Source organism: Parasteatoda tepidariorum, chromosome 3, assembly GCF_982258835.1.
Source record: "Parasteatoda tepidariorum strain Cologne lab strain chromosome 3, Ptep-v5.0, whole genome shotgun sequence".
NCBI lineage: Eukaryota > Metazoa > Arthropoda > Arachnida > Araneae > Theridiidae > Parasteatoda > Parasteatoda tepidariorum.
In genome coordinates, this window is record NC_141757.1 from 20,290,456 (window position 1) to 20,310,711 (window position 20,256).

A 20,256-nucleotide genomic window follows, 5' to 3' on the forward strand; every position below is an offset into this window, starting at 1 on the left:
ATGCTGCAACGTTCGATCAAAACATTCATACGATCCTTACATTTTCGAGAAGAGATTATATTGTTTTGTTCTATAATTGACACAATTTCTATTAAAAAACTTCTCAACAATTCCTGAAATACCATAAAACTTCTTCAAACCTCTCATTGAAAGATAAAAATAAAATGTTTTTATAATAATGCAGATTTAAAAACTTATTGTCAAATTCGAAAAAAACTTCTTCCGTCTAGCCGGAGTCGAACCAGCGACCTATGGATTTCTACGAGATCGCTTCTACAGTCCACCACTCTGCCAACTGAGCTATCGACGGATGCTACAACGTTCGATCAAAACATTCATACGATCCTTACATTTTCGAGAAGAGATTATATTGTTTTGTTCTATAATTGACACAATTTCTATTAAAAAACTTCTCAACAATTCCTGAAATACCATAAAACTTCTTCAAACCTCTCATTGAAAGATAATCATAAAATGTTTTTAAAATAATGCAGATTTAAAAACTTATTGTCAAATTCGAAAAAAACTTCTTCCGTCGAGCCGGAGTCGAACCAGCGAAATATGGATTTCTACGAGATCACTTCTACAGTCCACCGCTCTGCCAACTGAGCTATCGACAGATGCTACAACGTTCGATCAAAACATTCATAAGATCCTTTCATTTTCGAGAAGAGATTATATTGTTTTGTTCTATAATTGACACAATTTCTATTAAAAACTTCTCAACAATTCCTGAAATACCATAGAACTTCTTCAAACCTCTCATTGAAAGATAAAAATAAAATGTTTTTAAAATAATGCAGATTTAAAATCTTATTGTCAAGTTAAAAAAAAAACTTATTCCGTCGAGCCGGAGTCGAACCAGCGACCTATGGATTTCTACGAGATCACTTCCACAGTCCACCGCTCTGCCAACTGAGCTATCGACGGATGCTACAACGTTCGATCAAAACATTCATACGATCCTTACATTTTCGAGAAGAGATTATATTGTTTTGTTCTATAATTGACACAATTTCTATTAAAAAACTTCTCAACAATTCCTGAAATACCATAAAACTTCTTCAAACCTCTCATTGAAAGATAAAAATAAAATGTTTTTAAAATAATGCAGATTTAAAATCTTATTGTCAAGTTGAAAAAAACTTCTTCCGTCGAGCCGGAGTCGAACCAGCGACCTATGGATTTCTACGAGATCACTTCTACAATCCACCGCTCTGCCAACTGAGCTATCGACGGATGCTACAACGTTCGATCAAAACATTCATAAGATCCTTTCATTTTCGAGAAGAGATTATATTGTTTTGTTCTATAATTGGCACAATTTCTATTAAAAACTTCTCAACAATTCCTGAAATACCATAAAACTTCTTCAAACCTCTCATTGAAAGATAAAAATAAAATGTTTTTATAATAATGCAGATTTAAAATCTAATTGTCAAATTCGAAAAAAACTTCTTCCGTCGAGCAGGAGTCGAACCAGCGACCTATGGATTTCTACGAGATCGCTTCTACAGTCCACCGCTCTGCCAACTGAGCAATCGACGGATGCTGCAACGTTCGATCAAAACATTCATACGATCCTTCCATTTTCGAGAAGAGATTATATTGTTTTGTTCTATAATTGACACAATTTCTATTAAAAAACTTCTCAACAATTCCTGAAATATCATTGAACTTCTTCAAACCTCTCATTGAAAGATAAAAATAAAATGTTTTTAAAATAATGCAGATTTAAAATCTTATTGTCAAGCTCAAAAAAACCTTATTCCGTCGAGCCGGAGTCGAACCAGCGACCTATGGATTTCTACAAGATCACTTCTACAGTCCACCGCTCTGCCAACTGAGCTATCGACGGATGCTACAACGTTCGATCAAAACATTCATACGATCCTTACATTTTCGAGAAGAGATTATATTGTTTTGTTCTATAATTGACACAATTTCTATTAAAAAACTTCTCAAGAATTCCTGAAATACCATAAAACTTCTTCAAACCTCTCATTGAAAGATAATCATAAAATGTTTTTAAAATAATGCAGATTTAAAAACTTATTGTCAAATTCGAAAAAAACTTCTTCCGTCGAGCCGGAGTCGAACCAGCGACCTATGGATTTCTACGAGATCACTTCTACAGTCCACCGCTCTGCCAACTGAGCTATCGACGGATGCTACAACGTTCGATCAAAACATTCATACGAACCTTTCATTTTCGAGAAGAGATTATATTGTTTTGTTCTATAATTGACACAATTTCTATTAAAAACTTCTCAACAATTCCTGAAATACCATAGAACTTCTTCAAACCTCTCATTGAAAGATAAAAATAAAATGTTTTTATAATAATGCAGATTTAAAATCTTATTGTCAAGTTCAAAAAAAACTTCTTCCGTCGAGCCGGAGTCGAACCAGCGACCTATGGATTTCTACGAGATCACTTCTACAGTCCACCGCTCTGCCAACTGAGCTATCGACGGATGCTACAACGTTCGATCAAAACATTCATACGATCCTTTCATTTTCGAGAAAAGATTATATTGTTTTGTTCTATAATTGACGCAATTTCTATTAAAAACTTCTCAACAATTCCTGAAATACCATAGAACTTCTTCAAACCTCTCATTGAAAGATAAAAATAAAATGTTTTTAAAATAATGCAGATTTAAAAACTTATTGTCAAATTCGAAAAAAACTTATTCCGTCGAGCCGGAGTCGAACCAGCGACCGATGGATTTCTACGAGATCGCTTCTACAGTCCACCGCTCTGCCAACTAAGCTATCGACGGATGCTACAACGTTCGATCAAAACATTCATACGATCCTCACATTTTCGAGAAGAGATTATATTGTTTTGTTCTATTATTTACACCATTTCTATTAAAAAATTTCTCAACAATTCCTGAAAAACCATAGAACTTCTTCAAACCTCTCATTGAAAGATAAAAATAAAATGTTTTTAAAATAATGCAGATTTAAAAACTTATTGTCAAGTTGAAAAAAACTTCTTCCGTCGAGCCGGAGTCGAACCAGCGACCTACGGATTTCTACGAGATCGCTTCTACAGTCCACCGCTCTGCCAACTGAGCTATCGACGGATGCTGCAACGTTCGATCAAAACATTCATACGATCCTTACATTTTCGAGAAGAGATTATATTGTTTTGTTCTATAATTGACACAATTTCTATTAAAAAACTTCTCAACAATTCCTGAAATACCATAAAACTTCTTCAAACCTCTCATTGAAAGATAAAAATAAAATGTTTTTATAATAATGCAGATTTAAAAACTTATTGTCAAATTCGAAAAAAACTTCTTCCGTCTAGCCGGAGTCGAACCAGCGACCTATGGATTTCTACGAGATCGCTTCTACAGTCCACCACTCTGCCAACTGAGCTATCGACGGATGCTACAACGTTCGATCAAAACATTCATACGATCCTTACATTTTCGAGAAGAGATTATATTGTTTTGTTCTATAATTGACACAATTTCTATTAAAAAACTTCTCAACAATTCCTGAAATACCATAAAACTTCTTCAAACCTCTCATTGAAAGATAATCATAAAATGTTTTTAAAATAATACAGATTTAAAAACTTATTGTCAAATTCGAAAAAAACTTCTTCCGTCGAGCCGGAGTCGAACCAGCGAAATATGGATTTCTACGAGATCACTTCTACAGTCCACCGCTCTGCCAACTGAGCTATCGACAGATGCTACAACGTTCGATCAAAACATTCATAAGATCCTTTCATTTTCGAGAAGAGATTATATTGTTTTGTTCTATAATTGACACAATTTCTATTAAAAACTTCTCAACAATTCCTGAAATACCATAGAACTTCTTCAAACCTCTCATTGAAAGATAAAAATAAAATGTTTTTAAAATAATGCAGATTTAAAATCTTATTGTCAAGTTAAAAAAAAAACTTATTCCGTCGAGCCGGAGTCGAACCAGCGACCTATGGATTTCTACGAGATCACTTCCACAGTCCACCGCTCTGCCAACTGAGCTATCGACGGATGCTACAACGTTCGATCAAAACATTCATACGATCCTTACATTTTCGAGAAGAGATTATATTGTTTTGTTCTATAATTGACACAATTTCTATTAAAAAACTTCTCAACAATTCCTGAAATACCATAAAACTTCTTCAAACCTCTCATTGAAAGAAAAAAATAAAATGTTTTTATAATAATGCAGATTTAAAAATTTATTGTCAAATTCGAAAAAAACTTCTTCCGTCGAGCCGGAGTCGAACCAGCGACCTATGGATTTCTACGAGATCACTTCTACAGTCCACCGCTCTGCCAACTGAGCTATCGACGGATGCTACAACGTTCGATCAAAACATTCATACGATCCTTTCATTTTCGAGAAGAGATTATATTGTTTTGTTCTATAATTGACACAATTTCTATTAAAAACTTCTCAACAATTCCTGAAATACCATAGAACTTCTTCAAACCTCTCATTGAAAGATAAAAATAAAATGTTTTTAAAATAATGCAGATTTAAAAACTTATTGTCAAATTCGAAAAAAACTTCTTCCGTCGAGCCGGAGTCGAACCAGCGAAATATGGATTTCTACGAGATCACTTCTACAGTCCACCGCTCTGCCAACTGAGCTATCGACAGATGCTACAACGTTCGATCAAAACATTCATAAGATCCTTTCATTTTCGAGAAGAGATTATATTGTTTTGTTCTATAATTGACACAATTTCTATTAAAAACTTCTCAACAATTCCTGAAATACCATAGAACTTCTTCAAACCTCTCATTGAAAGATAAAAATAAAATGTTTTTAAAATAATGCAGATTTAAAATCTTATTGTCAAGTACAAAAAAAACTTATTCCGTCGAGCCGGAGTCGAACCAGCGACCTATGGATTTCTACGAGATCACTTCTACAGTCCACCGCTCTGCCAACTGAGCTATCGACGGATGCTACAACGTTCGATCAAAACATTCATAAGATCCTTTCATTTTCGAGAAGAGATTATATTGTTTTGTTCTATAATTGGCACAATTTCTATTAAAAACTTCTCAACAATTCCTGAAATACCATAAAACTTCTTCAAACCTCTCATTGAAAGATAAAAATAAAATGTTTTTATAATAATGCAGATTTAAAATCTAATTGTCAAATTCGAAAAAAACTTCTTCCGTCGAGCAGGAGTCGAACCAGCGACCTATGGATTTCTACGAGATCGCTTCTACAGTCCACCGCTCTGCCAACTGAGCAATCGACGGATGCTGCAACGTTCGATCAAAACATTCATACGATCCTTCCATTTTCGAGAAGAGATTATATTGTTTTGTTCTATAATTGACACAATTTCTATTAAAAAACTTCTCAACAATTCCTGAAATATCATTGAACTTCTTCAAACCTCTCATTGAAAGATAAAAATAAAATGTTTTTAAAATAATGCAGATTTAAAATCTTATTGTCAAGCTCAAAAAAACCTTATTCCGTCGAGCCGGAGTCGAACCAGCGACCTATGGATTTCTACAAGATCACTTCTACAGTCCACCGCTCTGCCAACTGAGCTATCGACGGATGCTACAACGTTCGATCAAAACATTCATACGATCCTTACATTTTCGAGAAGAGATTATATTGTTTTGTTCTATAATTGACACAATTTCTATTAAAAAACTTCTCAACAATTCCTGAAATACCATAAAACTTCTTCAAACCTCTCATTGAAAGATAATCATAAAATGTTTTTAAAATAATGTAGATTTAAAAACTTATTGTCAAATTCGAAAAAAACTTCTTCCGTCGAGCCGGAGTCGAACCAGCGACCTATGGATTTCTACGAGATCACTTCTACAGTCCACCGCTCTGCCAACTGAGCTATCGACGGATGCTACAACGTTCGATCAAAACATTCATACGAACCTTTCATTTTCGAGAAGAGATTATATTGTTTTGTTCTATAATTGACACAATTTCTATTAAAAACTTCTCAACAATTCCTGAAATACCATAGAACTTCTTCAAATCTCTCATTGACAGATAAAAATAAAATGTTTTTAAAATAATGCAGATTTAAAATCTTATTGTCAAGTTAAAAAAAAACTCATTCCGTCGAGCCGGAGTCGAACCAGCGACCTATGGATTTCTACGAGATCACTTCTACAGTCCACCGCTCTGCCAACTGAGCCATCGACGGATGCTACAACGTTCGATCAAAACATTCATACGATCCTTACATTTTCGAGAAGAGATTATATTGTTTTGTTCTATAATTGACAAAATTTCTATTAAAAAACTTCTCAACAATTCCTGAAATACCATAAAACTTCTTCAAACCTCTCATTGAAAGATAAAAATAAAATGTTTTTATAATAATGCAGATTTAAAAACTTATTGTCAAATTCGAAAAAAACTTCTTCTGTCTAGCCGGAGTCGAACCAGCGACCTATGGATTTCTACGAGATCGCTTCTACAGTCCACCACTCTGCCAACTGAGCTATCGACGGATGCTACAACGTTCGATCAAAACATTCATACGATCCTTACATTTTCGAGAAGAGATTATATTGTTTTGTTCTATAATTGACACAATTTCTATTAAAAAATTTCTCAACAATTCCTGAAATACCATAGAACTTCTTCAAACCTCTCATTGAAAGATAAAAATAAAATGTTTTTAAAATAATGCAGATTTAAAATCTTATTGTCAAGTTAAAAAAAAAACTTATTCCGTCGAGCCGGAGTCGAACCAGCGACCTATGGATTTCTACGAGATCACTTCCACAGTCCACCGCTCTGCCAACTGAGCTATCGACGGATGCTACAACGTTCGATCAAAACATTCATACGATCCTTACATTTTCGAGAAGAGATTATATTGTTTTGTTCTATAATTGACACAATTTCTATTAAAAAACTTCTCAACAATTCCTGAAATACCATAAAACTTCTTCAAACCTCTCATTGAAAGATAAAAATAAAATGTTTTTATAATAATGCAGATTTAAAAACTTATTGTCAAATTCGAAAAAAACTTCTTCCGTCGAGCCGGAGTCGAACCAGCGACCTATGGATTTCAACGAGATCACTTCTACAGTCCACCGCTCTGCCAACTGAGCTATCGACGGATGCTACAACGTTCGATCAAAACATTCATACGATCCTTTCATTTTCGAAAAAAGATTATATTCTTTTGTTCTATAATTGACACAATTTCTATTAAAAACTTCTCAACAATTCCTGAAATACCATAGAACTTCTTCAAACCTCTCATTGAAAGATAAAAATAAAATGTTTTTAAAATAATGCAGATTTAAAATCTTATTGTCAAGTTCAAAAAAAACTTATTCCGTCGAGCCGGAGTCGAACCAGCGACCTATGGATTTCTACGAGATCGCTTCTACAGTCCACCGCTCTGCCAACTGAGCTATCGACGGATGCTACAACGTTCGATCAAAACATTCTTACGATCCTTACATTTTCGAGAAGAGATTATATTGTTTTGTTCTATAATTGACACAATTTCTATTAAAAACTTCTCAACAATTCCTGAAATACCATAGAACTTCTTCAAACCTCTCATTGAAAGATAAAAATAAAATGTTTTTAAAATAATGCAGATTTAAAAACTTATTGTCAAATTCGAAAAAAACTTCTTCCGTCGAGCCGGAGTCGAACCAGCGAAATATGGATTTCTACGAGATCACTTCTACAGTCCACCGCTCTGCCAACTGAGCTATCGACAGATGCTACAACGTTCGATCAAAACATTCATAAGATCCTTTCATTTTCGAGAAGAGATTATATTGTTTTGTTCTATAATTGACACAATTTCTATTAAAAACTTCTCAACAATTCCTGAAATACCATAGAACTTCTTCAAACCTCTCATTGAAAGATAAAAATAAAATGTTTTTAAAATAATGCAGATTTAAAATCTTATTGTCAAGTTCAAAAAAAACTTATTCCGTCGAGCCGGAGTCGAACCAGCGACCTATGGATTTCTACGAGATCACTTCTACAGTCCACCGCTCTGCCAACTGAGCTATCGACGGATGCTACAACGTTCGATCAAAACATTCATAAGATCCTTTCATTTTCGAGAAGAGATTATATTGTTTTGTTCTATAATTGGCACAATTTCTATTAAAAACTTCTCAACAATTCCTGAAATACCATAAAACTTCTTCAAACCTCTCATTGAAAGATAAAAATAAAATGTTTTTATAATAATGCAGATTTAAAATCTAATTGTCAAATTCGAAAAAAACTTCTTCCGTCGAGCAGGAGTCGAACCAGCGACCTATGGATTTCTACGAGATCGCTTCTACAGTCCACCGCTCTGCCAACTGAGCAATCGACGGATGCTGCAACGTTCGATCAAAACATTCATACGATCCTTCCATTTTCGAGAAGAGATTATATTGTTTTGTTCTATAATTGACACAATTTCTATTAAAAAACTTCTCAACAATTCCTGAAATATCATTGAACTTCTTCAAACCTCTCATTGAAAGATAAAAATAAAATGTTTTTAAAATAATGCAGATTTAAAATCTTATTGTCAAGCTCAAAAAAACCTTATTCCGTCGAGCCGGAGTCGAACCAGCGACCTATGGATTTCTACAAGATCACTTCTACAGTCCACCGCTCTGCCAACTGAGCTATCGACGGATGCTACAACGTTCGATCAAAACATTCATACGATCCTTACATTTTCGAGAAGAGATTATATTGTTTTGTTCTATAATTGACACAATTTCTATTAAAAAACTTCTCAACAATTCCTGAAATACCATAAAACTTCTTCAAACCTCTCATTGAAAGATAAAAATAAAATGTTTTTATAATAATGCAGATTTAAAAACTTATTGTCAAATTCGAAAAAAACTTCTTCCGTCGAGCCGGAGTCGAACCAGCGACCTATGGATTTCAACGAGATCACTTCTACAGTCCACCGCTCTGCCAACTGAGCTATCGACGGATGCTACAACGTTCGATCAAAACATTCATACGATCCTTTCATTTTCGAAAAAAGATTATATTCTTTTGTTCTATAATTGACACAATTTCTATTAAAAACTTCTCAACAATTCCTGAAATACCATAGAACTTCTTCAAACCTCTCATTGAAAGATAAAAATAAAATGTTTTTAAAATAATGCAGATTTAAAATCTTATTGTCAAGTTCAAAAAAAACTTATTCCGTCGAGCCGGAGTCGAACCAGCGACCTATGGATTTCTACGAGATCGCTTCTACAGTCCACCGCTCTGCCAACTGAGCTATCGACGGATGCTACAACGTTCGATCAAAACATTCTTACGATCCTTACATTTTCGAGAAGAGATTATATTGTTTTGTTCTATAATTGACACAATTTCTATTAAAAACTTCTCAACAATTCCTGAAATACCATAGAACTTCTTCAAACCTCTCATTGAAAGATAAAAATAAAATGTTTTTAAAATAATGCAGATTTAAAAACTTATTGTCAAATTCGAAAAAAACTTCTTCCGTCGAGCCGGAGTCGAACCAGCGAAATATGGATTTCTACGAGATCACTTCTACAGTCCACCGCTCTGCCAACTGAGCTATCGACAGATGCTACAACGTTCGATCAAAACATTCATAAGATCCTTTCATTTTCGAGAAGAGATTATATTGTTTTGTTCTATAATTGACACAATTTCTATTAAAAACTTCTCAACAATTCCTGAAATACCATAGAACTTCTTCAAACCTCTCATTGAAAGATAAAAATAAAATGTTTTTAAAATAATGCAGATTTAAAATCTTATTGTCAAGTTCAAAAAAAACTTATTCCGTCGAGCCGGAGTCGAACCAGCGACCTATGGATTTCTACGAGATCGCTTCTACAGTCCACCGCTCTGCCAACTGAGCTATCGACGGATGCTACAACGTTCGATCAAAACATTCATAAGATCCTTTCATTTTCGAGAAGAGATTATATTGTTTTGTTCTATAATTGGCACAATTTCTATTAAAAACTTCTCAACAATTCCTGAAATACCATAAAACTTCTTCAAACCTCTCATTGAAAGATAAAAATAAAATGTTTTTATAATAATGCAGATTTAAAATCTAATTGTCAAATTCGAAAAAAACTTCTTCCGTCGAGCAGGAGTCGAACCAGCGACCTATGGATTTCTACGAGATCGCTTCTACAGTCCACCGCTCTGCCAACTGAGCAATCGACGGATGCTGCAACGTTCGATCAAAACATTCATACGATCCTTCCATTTTCGAGAAGAGATTATATTGTTTTGTTCTATAATTGACACAATTTCTATTAAAAAACTTCTCAACAATTCCTGAAATATCATTGAACTTCTTCAAACCTCTCATTGAAAGATAAAAATAAAATGTTTTTAAAATAATGCAGATTTAAAATCTTATTGTCAAGCTCAAAAAAACCTTATTCCGTCGAGCCGGAGTCGAACCAGCGACCTATGGATTTCTACAAGATCACTTCTACAGTCCACCGCTCTGCCAACTGAGCTATCGACGGATGCTACAACGTTCGATCAAAACATTCATACGATCCTTACATTTTCGAGAAGAGATTATATTGTTTTGTTCTATAATTGACACAATTTCTATTAAAAAACTTCTCAAGAATTCCTGAAATACCATAAAACTTCTTCAAACCTCTCATTGAAAGATAATCATAAAATGTTTTTAAAATAATGCAGATTTAAAAACTTATTGTCAAATTCGAAAAAAACTTCTTCCGTCGAGCCGGAGTCGAACCAGCGACCTATGGATTTCTACGAGATCACTTCTACAGTCCACCGCTCTGCCAACTGAGCTATCGACGGATGCTACAACGTTCGATCAAAACATTCATACGAACCTTTCATTTTCGAGAAGAGATTATATTGTTTTGTTCTATAATTGACACAATTTCTATTAAAAACTTCTCAACAATTCCTGAAATACCATAGAACTTCTTCAAATCTCTCATTGACAGATAAAAATAAAATGTTTTTAAAATAATGCAGATTTAAAATCTTATTGTCAAGTTAAAAAAAAAACTTATTCCGTCGAGCCGGTGTCGAACCAGCGACCTATGGATTTCTACGAGATCACTTCTACAGTCCACCGCTCTGCCAACTGAGCCATCGACGGATGCTACAACGTTCGATCAAAACATTCATACGATCCTTACATTTTCGAGAAGAGATTATATTGTTTTGTTCTATAATTGACACAATTTCTATTAAAAAACTTCTCAACAATTCCTGAAATACCATAAAACTTCTTCAAACCTCTCATTGAAAGATAAAAATAAAATGTTTTTATAATAATGCAGATTTAAAAACTTATTGTCAAATTCGAAAAAAACTTCTTCCATCTAGCCGGAGTCGAACCAGCGACCTATGGATTTCTACGAGATCGCTTCTACAGTCCACCACTCTGCCAACTGAGCTATCGACGGATGCTACAACGTTCGATCAAAACATTCATACGATCCTTACATTTTCGAGAAGAGATTATATTGTTTTGTTCTATAATTGACACAATTTCTATTAAAAAATTTCTCAACAATTCCTGAAATACCATAGAACTTCTTCAAACCTCTCATTGAAAGATAAAAATAAAATGTTTTTAAAATAATGCAGATTTAAAAACTTATTGTCAAATTCGAAAAAAGCTTCTTCCGTCGAGCCGGAGTCGAACCAGCGACCTATGGATTTCTACGAGATCACTTCTACAGTCCACCGCTCTGCCAACTGAGCTATCGACGGATGCTACAACGTTCGATCAAAACATTCATACGATCCTTACATTTTCGAGAAGAGATTATATTGTTTTGTTCTATAATTGACACAATTTCTATTAAAAAACTTCTCAACAATTCCTGAAATACCATAAAACTTCTTCAAACCTCTCATTGAAAGATAAAAATAAAATGTTTTTATAATAATGCAGATTTAAAAACTTATTGTCAAATTCGAAAAAAACTTCTTCCGTCTAGCCGGAGTCGAACCAGCGACCTATGGATTTCTACGAGATCGCTTCTACAGTCCACCACTCTGCCAACTGAGCTATCGACGGATGCTACAACGTTCGATCAAAACATTCATACGATCCTTACATTTTCGAGAAGAGATTATATTGTTTTGTTCTATAATTGACACAATTTCTATTAAAAAACTTCTCAACAATTCCTGAAATACCATAAAACTTCTTCAAACCTCTCATTGAAAGATAATCATAAAATGTTTTTAAAATAATGCAGATTTAAAAACTTATTGTCAAATTCGAAAAAAACTTCTTCCGTCGAGCCGGAGTCGAACCAGCGAAATATGGATTTCTACGAGATCACTTCTACAGTCCACCGCTCTGCCAACTGAGCTATCGACAGATGCTACAACGTTCGATCAAAACATTCATAAGATCCTTTCATTTTCGAGAAGAGATTATATTGTTTTGTTCTATAATTGACACAATTTCTATTAAAAACTTCTCAACAATTCCTGAAATACCATAGAACTTCTTCAAACCTCTCATTGAAAGATAAAAATAAAATGTTTTTAAAATAATGCAGATTTAAAATCTTATTGTCAAGTTAAAAAAAAAACTTATTCCGTCGAGCCGGAGTCGAACCAGCGACCTATGGATTTCTACGAGATCACTTCCACAGTCCACCGCTCTGCCAACTGAGCTATCGACGGATGCTACAACGTTCGATCAAAACATTCATACGATCCTTACATTTTCGAGAAGAGATTATATTGTTTTGTTCTATAATTGACACAATTTCTATTAAAAAACTTCTCAACAATTCCTGAAATACCATAAAACTTCTTCAAACCTCTCATTGAAAGAAAAAAATAAAATGTTTTTATAATAATGCAGATTTAAAAATTTATTGTCAAATTCGAAAAAAACTTCTTCCGTCGAGCCGGAGTCGAACCAGCGACCTATGGATTTCTACGAGATCACTTCTACAGTCCACCGCTCTGCCAACTGAGCTATCGACGGATGCTACAACGTTCGATCAAAACATTCATACGATCCTTTCATTTTCGAAAAAAGATTATATTCTTTTGTTCTATAATTGACACAATTTCTATTAAAAACTTCTCAACAATTCCTGAAATACCATAGAACTTCTTCAAACCTCTCATTGAAAGATAAAAATAAAATGTTTTTAAAATAATGCAGATTTAAAATCTTATTGTCAAGTTCAAAAAAAACTTATTCCGTCGAGCCGGAGTCGAACCAGCGACCTATGGATTTCTACGAGATCGCTTCTACAGTCCACCGCTCTGCCAACTGAGCTATCGACGGATGCTACAACGTTCGATCAAAACATTCATACGATCCTTACATTTTCGAGAAGAGATTATATTGTTTAGTTCTATAATTGACACAATTTCTATTAAAAACTTCTCAACAATTCCTGAAATACCATAGAACTTCTTCAAACCTCTCATTGAAAGATAAAAATAAAATGTTTTTAAAATAATGCAGATTTAAAAACTTATTGTCAAATTCGAAAAAAACTTCTTCCGTCGAGCCGGAGTCGAACCAGCGAAATATGGATTTCTACGAGATCACTTCTACAGTCCACCGCTCTGCCAACTGAGCTATCGACAGATGCTACAACGTTCGATCAAAACATTCATAAGATCCTTTCATTTTCGAGAAGAGATTATATTGTTTTGTTCTATAATTGACACAATTTCTATTAAAAACTTCTCAACAATTCCTGAAATACCATAGAACTTCTTCAAACCTCTCATTGAAAGATAAAAATAAAATGTTTTTAAAATAATGCAGATTTAAAATCTTATTGTCAAGTTCAAAAAAAACTTATTCCGTCGAGCCGGAGTCGAACCAGCGACCTATGGATTTCTACGAGATCGCTTCTACAGTCCACCGCTCTGCCAACTGAGCTATCGACGGATGCTACAACGTTCGATCAAAACATTCATACGATCCTTACATTTTCGAGAAGAGATTATATTGTTTAGTTCTATAATTGACACAATTTCTATTAAAAACTTCTCAACAATTCCTGAAATACCATAGAACTTCTTCAAACCTCTCATTGAAAGATAAAAATAAAATGTTTTTAAAATAATGCAGATTTAAAAACTTATTGTCAAATTCGAAAAAAACTTCTTCCGTCGAGCCGGAGTCGAACCAGCGAAATATGGATTTCTACGAGATCACTTCTACAGTCCACCGCTCTGCCAACTGAGCTATCGACAGATGCTACAACGTTCGATCAAAACATTCATAAGATCCTTTCATTTTCGAGAAGAGATTATATTGTTTTGTTCTATAATTGACACAATTTCTATTAAAAACTTCTCAACAATTCCTGAAATACCATAGAACTTCTTCAAACCTCTCATTGAAAGATAAAAATAAAATGTTTTTAAAATAATGCAGATTTAAAATCTTATTGTCAAGTTCAAAAAAAACTTATTCAGTCGAGCCGGAGTCGAACCAGCGACCTATGGATTTCTACGAGATCACTTCTACAGTCCACCGCTCTGCCAACTGAGCTATCGACGGATGCTACAACGTTCGATCAAAACATTCATAAGATCCTTTCATTTTCGAGAAGAGATTATATTGTTTTGTTCTATAATTGGCACAATTTCTATTAAAAACTTCTCAACAATTCCTGAAATACCATAAAACTTCTTCAAACCTCTCATTGAAAGATAAAAATAAAATGTTTTTATAATAATGCAGATTTAAAATCTAATTGTCAAATTCGAAAAAAACTTCTTCCGTCGAGCAGGAGTCGAACCAGCGACCTATGGATTTCTACGAGATCACTTCCACAGTCCACCGCTCTGCCAACTGAGCTATCGACGGATGCTACAACGTTCGATCAAAACATTCATACGATCCTTACATTTTCGAGAAGAGATTATATTGTTTTGTTCTATAATTGACACAATTTCTATTAAAAAACTTCTCAACAATTCCTGAAATACCATAAAACTTCTTCAAACCTCTCATTGAAAGAAAAAAATAAAATGTTTTTATAATAATGCAGATTTAAAAATTTATTGTCAAATTCGAAAAAAACTTCTTCCGTCGAGCCGGAGTCGAACCAGCGACCTATGGATTTCTACGAGATCACTTCTACAGTCCACCGCTCTGCCAACTGAGCTATCGACGGATGCTACAACGTTCGATCAAAACATTCATACGATCCTTTCATTTTCGAAAAAAGATTATATTCTTTTGTTCTATAATTGACACAATTTCTATTAAAAACTTCTCAACAATTCCTGAAATACCATAGAACTTCTTCAAACCTCTCATTGAAAGATAAAAATAAAATGTTTTTAAAATAATGCAGATTTAAAATCTTATTGTCAAGTTCAAAAAAAACTTATTCCGTCGAGCCGGAGTCGAACCAGCGACCTATGGATTTCTACGAGATCGCTTCTACAGTCCACCGCTCTGCCAACTGAGCTATCGACGGATGCTACAACGTTCGATCAAAACATTCATACGATCCTTACATTTTCGAGAAGAGATTATATTGTTTAGTTCTATAATTGACACAATTTCTATTAAAAACTTCTCAACAATTCCTGAAATACCATAGAACTTCTTCAAACCTCTCATTGAAAGATAAAAATAAAATGTTTTTAAAATAATGCAGATTTAAAAACTTATTGTCAAATTCGAAAAAAACTTCTTCCGTCGAGCCGGAGTCGAACCAGCGAAATATGGATTTCTACGAGATCACTTCTACAGTCCACCGCTCTGCCAACTGAGCTATCGACAGATGCTACAACGTTCGATCAAAACATTCATAAGATCCTTTCATTTTCGAGAAGAGATTATATTGTTTTGTTCTATAATTGACACAATTTCTATTAAAAACTTCTCAACAATTCCTGAAATACCATAGAACTTCTTCAAACCTCTCATTGAAAGATAAAAATAAAATGTTTTTAAAATAATGCAGATTTAAAATCTTATTGTCAAGTTCAAAAAAAACTTATTCCGTCGAGCCGGAGTCGAACCAGCGACCTATGGATTTCTACGAGATCGCTTCTACAGTCCACCGCTCTGCCAACTGAGCTATCGACGGATGCTACAACGTTCGATCAAAACATTCATACGATCCTTACATTTTCGAGAAGAGATTATATTGTTTAGTTCTATAATTGACACAATTTCTATTAAAAACTTCTCAACAATTCCTGAAATACCATAGAACTTCTTCAAACCTCTCATTGAAAGATAAAAATAAAATGTTTTTAAAATAATGCAGATTTAAAAACTTATTGTCAAATTCGAAAAAAACTTCTTCCGTCGAGCCGGAGTCGAACCAGCGAAATATGGATTTCTACGAGATCACTTCTACAGTCCACCGCTCTGCCAACTGAGCTATCGACAGATGCTACAACGTTCGATCAAAACATTCATAAGATCCTTTCATTTTCGAGAAGAGATTATATTGTTTTGTTCTATAATTGACACAATTTCTATTAAAAACTTCTCAACAATTCCTGAAATACCATAGAACTTCTTCAAACCTCTCATTGAAAGATAAAAATAAAATGTTTTTAAAATAATGCAGATTTAAAATCTTATTGTCAAGTTCAAAAAAAACTTATTCAGTCGAGCCGGAGTCGAACCAGCGACCTATGGATTTCTACGAGATCACTTCTACAGTCCACCGCTCTGCCAACTGAGCTATCGACGGATGCTACAACGTTCGATCAAAACATTCATAAGATCCTTTCATTTTCGAGAAGAGATTATATTGTTTTGTTCTATAATTGGCACAATTTCTATTAAAAACTTCTCAACAATTCCTGAAATACCATAAAACTTCTTCAAACCTCTCATTGAAAGATAAAAATAAAATGTTTTTATAATAATGCAGATTTAAAATCTAATTGTCAAATTCGAAAAAAACTTCTTCCGTCGAGCAGGAGTCGAACCAGCGACCTATGGATTTCTACGAGATCGCTTCTACAGTCCACCGCTCTGCCAACTGAGCAATCGACGGATGCTGCAACGTTCGATCAAAACATTCATACGATCCTTCCATTTTCGAGAAGAGATTATATTGTTTTGTTCTATAATTGACACAATTTCTATTAAAAAACTTCTCAACAATTCCTGAAATATCATTGAACTTCTTCAAACCTCTCATTGAAAGATAAAAATAAAATGTTTTTAAAATAATGCAGATTTAAAATCTTATTGTCAAGCTCAAAAAAACCTTATTCCGTCGAGCCGGAGTCGAACCAGCGACCTATGGATTTCTACAAGATCACTTCTACAGTCCACCGCTCTGCCAACTGAGCTATCGACGGATGCTACAACGTTCGATCAAAACATTCATACGATCCTTACATTTTCGAAAAAAGATTATATTCGTTTGTTCTATAATTGACACAATTTCTATTAAAAACTTCTCAACAATTCCTGAAATACCATAGAACTTCTTCAAACCTCTCATTGAAAGATAAAAATAAAATGTTTTTAAAATAATGCAGATTTAAAATCTTATTGTCAAGTTCAAAAAAAACTTATTCCGTCGAGCCGGAGTCGAACCAGCGACCTATGGATTTCTACGAGATCGCTTCTACAGTCCACCGCTCTGCCAACTGAGCTATCGACGGATGCTACAACGTTCGATCAAAACATTCATACGATCCTTACATTTTCGAGAAGAGATTATATTGTTTAGTTCTATAATTGACACAATTTCTATTAAAAACTTCTCAACAATTCCTGAAATACCATAGAACTTCTTCAAACCTCTCATTGAAAGATAAAAATAAAATGTTTTTAAAATAATGCAGATTTAAAAACTTATTGTCAAATTCGAAAAAAACTTCTTCCGTCGAGCCGGAGTCGAACCAGCGAAATATGGATTTCTACGAGATCACTTCTACAGTCCACCGCTCTGCCAACTGAGCTATCGACAGATGCTACAACGTTCGATCAAAACATTCATAAGATCCTTTCATTTTCGAGAAGAGATTATATTGTTTTGTTCTATAATTGACACAATTTCTATTAAAAACTTCTCAACAATTCCTGAAATACCATAGAACTTCTTCAAACCTCTCATTGAAAGATAAAAATAAAATGTTTTTAAAATAATGCAGATTTAAAATCTTATTGTCAAGTTCAAAAAAAACTTATTCCGTCGAGCCGGAGTCGAACCAGCGACCTATGGATTTCTACGAGATCACTTCTACAGTCCACCGCTCTGCCAACTGAGCTATCGACGGATGCTACAACGTTCGATCAAAACATTCATAAGATCCTTTCATTTTCGAGAAGAGATTATATTGTTTTGTTCTATAATTGGCACAATTTCTATTAAAAACTTCTCAACAATTCCTGAAATACCATAAAACTTCTTCAAACCTCTCATTGAAAGATAAAAATAAAATGTTTTTATAATAATGCAGATTTAAAATCTAATTGTCAAATTCGAAAAAAACTTCTTCCGTCGAGCAGGAGTCGAACCAGCGACCTATGGATTTCTACGAGATCGCTTCTACAGTCCACCGCTCTGCCAACTGAGCAATCGACGGATGCTGCAACGTTCGATCAAAACATTCATACGATCCTTCCATTTTCGAGAAGAGATTATATTGTTTTGTTCTATAATTGACACAATTTCTATTAAAAAACTTCTCAACAATTCCTGAAATATCATTGAACTTCTTCAAACCTCTCATTGAAAGATAAAAATAAAATGTTTTTAAAATAATGCAGATTTAAAATCTTATTGTCAAGCTCAAAAAAACCTTATTCCGTCGAGCCGGAGTCGAACCAGCGACCTATGGATTTCTACAAGATCACTTCTACAGTCCACCGCTCTGCCAACTGAGCTATCGACGGATGCTACAACGTTCGATCAAAACATTCATACGATCCTTACATTTTCGAGAAGAGATTATATTGTTTTGTTCTATAATTGACACAATTTCTATTAAAAAACTTCTCAACAATTCCTGAAATACCATAAAACTTCTTCAAACCTCTCATTGAAAGATAATCATAAAATATTTTTAAAATAATGTAGATTTAAAAACTTATTGTCAAATTCGAAAAAAACTTCTTCCGTCGAGCCGGAGTCGAACCAGCGACCTATGGATTTCTACGAGATCACTTCTACAGTCCACCGCTCTGCCAACTGAGCTATCGACGGATGCTACAACGTTCGATCAAAACATTCATACGAACCTTTCATTTTCGAGAAGAGATTATATTGTTTTGTTCTATAATTGACACAATTTCTATTAAAAACTTCTCAATAATTCCTGAAATACCATAGAACTTCTTCAAATCTCTCATTGACAGATAAAAATAAAATGTTTTTAAAATAATGCAGATTTAAAATCTTATTGTCAAGTTAAAAAAAAAACTTATTCCGTCGAGCCGGAGTCGAACCAGCGACCTATGGATTTCTACGAGATCACTTCTACAGTCCACCGCTCTGCCAACTGAGCCATCGACGGATGCTACAACGTTCGATCAAAACATTCATACGATCCTTACATTTTCGAGAAGAGATTATATTGTTTTGTTCTATAATTGACAAAATTTCTATTAAAAAACTTCTCAACAATTCCTGAAATACCATAAAACTTCTTCAAACCTCTCATTGAAAGATAAAAATAAAATGTTTTTATAATAATGCAGATTTAAAAACTTATTGTCAAATTCGAAAAAAACTTCTTCCGTCTAGCCGGAGTCGAACCAGCGACCTATGGATTTCTACGAGATCGCTTCTACAGTCCACCACTCTGCCAACTGAGCTATCGACGGATGCTACAACGTTCGATCAAAACATTCATACGATCCTTACATTTTCGAGAAGAGATTATATTGTTTTGTTCTATAATTGACACAATTTCTATTAAAAAATTTCTCAACAATTCCTGAAATACCATAGAACTTCTTCAAACCTCTCATTGAAAGATAAAAATAAAATGTTTTTAAAATAATGCAGATTTAAAATCTTATTGTCAAGTTAAAAAAAAAACTTATTCCGTCGAGCCGGAGTCGAACCAGCGACCTATGGATTTCTACGAGATCACTTCCACAGTCCACCGCTCTGCCAACTGAGCTATCGACGGATGCTACAACGTTCGATCAAAACATTCATACGATCCTTACATTTTCGAGAAGAGATTATATTGTTTTGTTCTATAATTGACACAATTTCTATTAAAAACTTCTCAACAATTCCTGAAATACCATAGAACTTCTTCAA

The 20,256-nt window shown here is 34.1% G+C and overlaps 36 non-coding genes across 36 annotated transcripts; all 36 read right to left on the bottom strand.

The window, feature by feature from the left end:
* Nucleotides 1–841: 841 nt before the first annotated feature.
* On the bottom strand, nucleotides 842–930 carry TRNAH-GUG (transfer RNA histidin (anticodon GUG)). Its single transcript is given in 2 exon segments — nucleotides 842–877; nucleotides 894–930. It is a non-coding gene; the product is annotated as a tRNA-His (tRNA).
* Nucleotides 931–1,769: 839 nt separating this feature from the next.
* Nucleotides 1,770–1,858, bottom strand: TRNAY-GUA (transfer RNA tyrosine (anticodon GUA)). The gene is given in 2 exon segments: nucleotides 1,770–1,805; nucleotides 1,822–1,858. It is a non-coding gene; the product is annotated as a tRNA-Tyr (tRNA).
* A 221-nt stretch (nucleotides 1,859–2,079) lies between these two features.
* TRNAY-GUA (transfer RNA tyrosine (anticodon GUA)) lies at nucleotides 2,080–2,168 on the bottom strand. Its single transcript is given in 2 exon segments — nucleotides 2,080–2,115; nucleotides 2,132–2,168. It is a non-coding gene; the product is annotated as a tRNA-Tyr (tRNA).
* A 220-nt stretch (nucleotides 2,169–2,388) lies between these two features.
* Nucleotides 2,389–2,477, bottom strand: TRNAY-GUA (transfer RNA tyrosine (anticodon GUA)). The gene is given in 2 exon segments: nucleotides 2,389–2,424; nucleotides 2,441–2,477. It is a non-coding gene; the product is annotated as a tRNA-Tyr (tRNA).
* A 1,459-nt stretch (nucleotides 2,478–3,936) lies between these two features.
* On the bottom strand, nucleotides 3,937–4,025 carry TRNAH-GUG (transfer RNA histidin (anticodon GUG)). Its single transcript is given in 2 exon segments — nucleotides 3,937–3,972; nucleotides 3,989–4,025. It is a non-coding gene; the product is annotated as a tRNA-His (tRNA).
* A 221-nt stretch (nucleotides 4,026–4,246) lies between these two features.
* On the bottom strand, nucleotides 4,247–4,335 carry TRNAY-GUA (transfer RNA tyrosine (anticodon GUA)). The gene is given in 2 exon segments: nucleotides 4,247–4,282; nucleotides 4,299–4,335. It is a non-coding gene; the product is annotated as a tRNA-Tyr (tRNA).
* A 529-nt stretch (nucleotides 4,336–4,864) lies between these two features.
* Nucleotides 4,865–4,953, bottom strand: TRNAY-GUA (transfer RNA tyrosine (anticodon GUA)). Its single transcript is given in 2 exon segments — nucleotides 4,865–4,900; nucleotides 4,917–4,953. It is a non-coding gene; the product is annotated as a tRNA-Tyr (tRNA).
* A 530-nt stretch (nucleotides 4,954–5,483) lies between these two features.
* On the bottom strand, nucleotides 5,484–5,572 carry TRNAY-GUA (transfer RNA tyrosine (anticodon GUA)). Its single transcript is given in 2 exon segments — nucleotides 5,484–5,519; nucleotides 5,536–5,572. It is a non-coding gene; the product is annotated as a tRNA-Tyr (tRNA).
* A 221-nt stretch (nucleotides 5,573–5,793) lies between these two features.
* Nucleotides 5,794–5,882, bottom strand: TRNAY-GUA (transfer RNA tyrosine (anticodon GUA)). The gene is given in 2 exon segments: nucleotides 5,794–5,829; nucleotides 5,846–5,882. It is a non-coding gene; the product is annotated as a tRNA-Tyr (tRNA).
* A 220-nt stretch (nucleotides 5,883–6,102) lies between these two features.
* Nucleotides 6,103–6,191, bottom strand: TRNAY-GUA (transfer RNA tyrosine (anticodon GUA)). The gene is given in 2 exon segments: nucleotides 6,103–6,138; nucleotides 6,155–6,191. It is a non-coding gene; the product is annotated as a tRNA-Tyr (tRNA).
* Nucleotides 6,192–6,723: 532 nt separating this feature from the next.
* TRNAH-GUG (transfer RNA histidin (anticodon GUG)) lies at nucleotides 6,724–6,812 on the bottom strand. Its single transcript is given in 2 exon segments — nucleotides 6,724–6,759; nucleotides 6,776–6,812. It is a non-coding gene; the product is annotated as a tRNA-His (tRNA).
* Nucleotides 6,813–7,033: 221 nt separating this feature from the next.
* On the bottom strand, nucleotides 7,034–7,122 carry TRNAY-GUA (transfer RNA tyrosine (anticodon GUA)). Its single transcript is given in 2 exon segments — nucleotides 7,034–7,069; nucleotides 7,086–7,122. It is a non-coding gene; the product is annotated as a tRNA-Tyr (tRNA).
* A 220-nt stretch (nucleotides 7,123–7,342) lies between these two features.
* Nucleotides 7,343–7,431, bottom strand: TRNAY-GUA (transfer RNA tyrosine (anticodon GUA)). The gene is given in 2 exon segments: nucleotides 7,343–7,378; nucleotides 7,395–7,431. It is a non-coding gene; the product is annotated as a tRNA-Tyr (tRNA).
* Nucleotides 7,432–7,960: 529 nt separating this feature from the next.
* Nucleotides 7,961–8,049, bottom strand: TRNAY-GUA (transfer RNA tyrosine (anticodon GUA)). Its single transcript is given in 2 exon segments — nucleotides 7,961–7,996; nucleotides 8,013–8,049. It is a non-coding gene; the product is annotated as a tRNA-Tyr (tRNA).
* Nucleotides 8,050–8,579: 530 nt separating this feature from the next.
* Nucleotides 8,580–8,668, bottom strand: TRNAY-GUA (transfer RNA tyrosine (anticodon GUA)). Its single transcript is given in 2 exon segments — nucleotides 8,580–8,615; nucleotides 8,632–8,668. It is a non-coding gene; the product is annotated as a tRNA-Tyr (tRNA).
* A 221-nt stretch (nucleotides 8,669–8,889) lies between these two features.
* Nucleotides 8,890–8,978, bottom strand: TRNAY-GUA (transfer RNA tyrosine (anticodon GUA)). Its single transcript is given in 2 exon segments — nucleotides 8,890–8,925; nucleotides 8,942–8,978. It is a non-coding gene; the product is annotated as a tRNA-Tyr (tRNA).
* A 220-nt stretch (nucleotides 8,979–9,198) lies between these two features.
* TRNAY-GUA (transfer RNA tyrosine (anticodon GUA)) lies at nucleotides 9,199–9,287 on the bottom strand. The gene is given in 2 exon segments: nucleotides 9,199–9,234; nucleotides 9,251–9,287. It is a non-coding gene; the product is annotated as a tRNA-Tyr (tRNA).
* Nucleotides 9,288–9,816: 529 nt separating this feature from the next.
* On the bottom strand, nucleotides 9,817–9,905 carry TRNAY-GUA (transfer RNA tyrosine (anticodon GUA)). The gene is given in 2 exon segments: nucleotides 9,817–9,852; nucleotides 9,869–9,905. It is a non-coding gene; the product is annotated as a tRNA-Tyr (tRNA).
* Nucleotides 9,906–10,435: 530 nt separating this feature from the next.
* TRNAY-GUA (transfer RNA tyrosine (anticodon GUA)) lies at nucleotides 10,436–10,524 on the bottom strand. Its single transcript is given in 2 exon segments — nucleotides 10,436–10,471; nucleotides 10,488–10,524. It is a non-coding gene; the product is annotated as a tRNA-Tyr (tRNA).
* A 221-nt stretch (nucleotides 10,525–10,745) lies between these two features.
* TRNAY-GUA (transfer RNA tyrosine (anticodon GUA)) lies at nucleotides 10,746–10,834 on the bottom strand. Its single transcript is given in 2 exon segments — nucleotides 10,746–10,781; nucleotides 10,798–10,834. It is a non-coding gene; the product is annotated as a tRNA-Tyr (tRNA).
* An 841-nt stretch (nucleotides 10,835–11,675) lies between these two features.
* On the bottom strand, nucleotides 11,676–11,764 carry TRNAY-GUA (transfer RNA tyrosine (anticodon GUA)). Its single transcript is given in 2 exon segments — nucleotides 11,676–11,711; nucleotides 11,728–11,764. It is a non-coding gene; the product is annotated as a tRNA-Tyr (tRNA).
* Nucleotides 11,765–12,605: 841 nt separating this feature from the next.
* On the bottom strand, nucleotides 12,606–12,694 carry TRNAH-GUG (transfer RNA histidin (anticodon GUG)). Its single transcript is given in 2 exon segments — nucleotides 12,606–12,641; nucleotides 12,658–12,694. It is a non-coding gene; the product is annotated as a tRNA-His (tRNA).
* A 221-nt stretch (nucleotides 12,695–12,915) lies between these two features.
* Nucleotides 12,916–13,004, bottom strand: TRNAY-GUA (transfer RNA tyrosine (anticodon GUA)). The gene is given in 2 exon segments: nucleotides 12,916–12,951; nucleotides 12,968–13,004. It is a non-coding gene; the product is annotated as a tRNA-Tyr (tRNA).
* Nucleotides 13,005–13,224: 220 nt separating this feature from the next.
* Nucleotides 13,225–13,313, bottom strand: TRNAY-GUA (transfer RNA tyrosine (anticodon GUA)). The gene is given in 2 exon segments: nucleotides 13,225–13,260; nucleotides 13,277–13,313. It is a non-coding gene; the product is annotated as a tRNA-Tyr (tRNA).
* Nucleotides 13,314–13,842: 529 nt separating this feature from the next.
* TRNAY-GUA (transfer RNA tyrosine (anticodon GUA)) lies at nucleotides 13,843–13,931 on the bottom strand. The gene is given in 2 exon segments: nucleotides 13,843–13,878; nucleotides 13,895–13,931. It is a non-coding gene; the product is annotated as a tRNA-Tyr (tRNA).
* An 838-nt stretch (nucleotides 13,932–14,769) lies between these two features.
* Nucleotides 14,770–14,858, bottom strand: TRNAH-GUG (transfer RNA histidin (anticodon GUG)). The gene is given in 2 exon segments: nucleotides 14,770–14,805; nucleotides 14,822–14,858. It is a non-coding gene; the product is annotated as a tRNA-His (tRNA).
* A 221-nt stretch (nucleotides 14,859–15,079) lies between these two features.
* TRNAY-GUA (transfer RNA tyrosine (anticodon GUA)) lies at nucleotides 15,080–15,168 on the bottom strand. The gene is given in 2 exon segments: nucleotides 15,080–15,115; nucleotides 15,132–15,168. It is a non-coding gene; the product is annotated as a tRNA-Tyr (tRNA).
* Nucleotides 15,169–15,388: 220 nt separating this feature from the next.
* TRNAY-GUA (transfer RNA tyrosine (anticodon GUA)) lies at nucleotides 15,389–15,477 on the bottom strand. Its single transcript is given in 2 exon segments — nucleotides 15,389–15,424; nucleotides 15,441–15,477. It is a non-coding gene; the product is annotated as a tRNA-Tyr (tRNA).
* Nucleotides 15,478–16,006: 529 nt separating this feature from the next.
* TRNAY-GUA (transfer RNA tyrosine (anticodon GUA)) lies at nucleotides 16,007–16,095 on the bottom strand. Its single transcript is given in 2 exon segments — nucleotides 16,007–16,042; nucleotides 16,059–16,095. It is a non-coding gene; the product is annotated as a tRNA-Tyr (tRNA).
* A 1,148-nt stretch (nucleotides 16,096–17,243) lies between these two features.
* Nucleotides 17,244–17,332, bottom strand: TRNAY-GUA (transfer RNA tyrosine (anticodon GUA)). Its single transcript is given in 2 exon segments — nucleotides 17,244–17,279; nucleotides 17,296–17,332. It is a non-coding gene; the product is annotated as a tRNA-Tyr (tRNA).
* A 220-nt stretch (nucleotides 17,333–17,552) lies between these two features.
* Nucleotides 17,553–17,641, bottom strand: TRNAY-GUA (transfer RNA tyrosine (anticodon GUA)). The gene is given in 2 exon segments: nucleotides 17,553–17,588; nucleotides 17,605–17,641. It is a non-coding gene; the product is annotated as a tRNA-Tyr (tRNA).
* Nucleotides 17,642–18,170: 529 nt separating this feature from the next.
* On the bottom strand, nucleotides 18,171–18,259 carry TRNAY-GUA (transfer RNA tyrosine (anticodon GUA)). The gene is given in 2 exon segments: nucleotides 18,171–18,206; nucleotides 18,223–18,259. It is a non-coding gene; the product is annotated as a tRNA-Tyr (tRNA).
* A 530-nt stretch (nucleotides 18,260–18,789) lies between these two features.
* On the bottom strand, nucleotides 18,790–18,878 carry TRNAY-GUA (transfer RNA tyrosine (anticodon GUA)). Its single transcript is given in 2 exon segments — nucleotides 18,790–18,825; nucleotides 18,842–18,878. It is a non-coding gene; the product is annotated as a tRNA-Tyr (tRNA).
* A 221-nt stretch (nucleotides 18,879–19,099) lies between these two features.
* TRNAY-GUA (transfer RNA tyrosine (anticodon GUA)) lies at nucleotides 19,100–19,188 on the bottom strand. Its single transcript is given in 2 exon segments — nucleotides 19,100–19,135; nucleotides 19,152–19,188. It is a non-coding gene; the product is annotated as a tRNA-Tyr (tRNA).
* Nucleotides 19,189–19,409: 221 nt separating this feature from the next.
* Nucleotides 19,410–19,498, bottom strand: TRNAY-GUA (transfer RNA tyrosine (anticodon GUA)). The gene is given in 2 exon segments: nucleotides 19,410–19,445; nucleotides 19,462–19,498. It is a non-coding gene; the product is annotated as a tRNA-Tyr (tRNA).
* A 532-nt stretch (nucleotides 19,499–20,030) lies between these two features.
* TRNAH-GUG (transfer RNA histidin (anticodon GUG)) lies at nucleotides 20,031–20,119 on the bottom strand. Its single transcript is given in 2 exon segments — nucleotides 20,031–20,066; nucleotides 20,083–20,119. It is a non-coding gene; the product is annotated as a tRNA-His (tRNA).
* Between the last annotated feature and the right edge of the window lie 137 nt (nucleotides 20,120–20,256).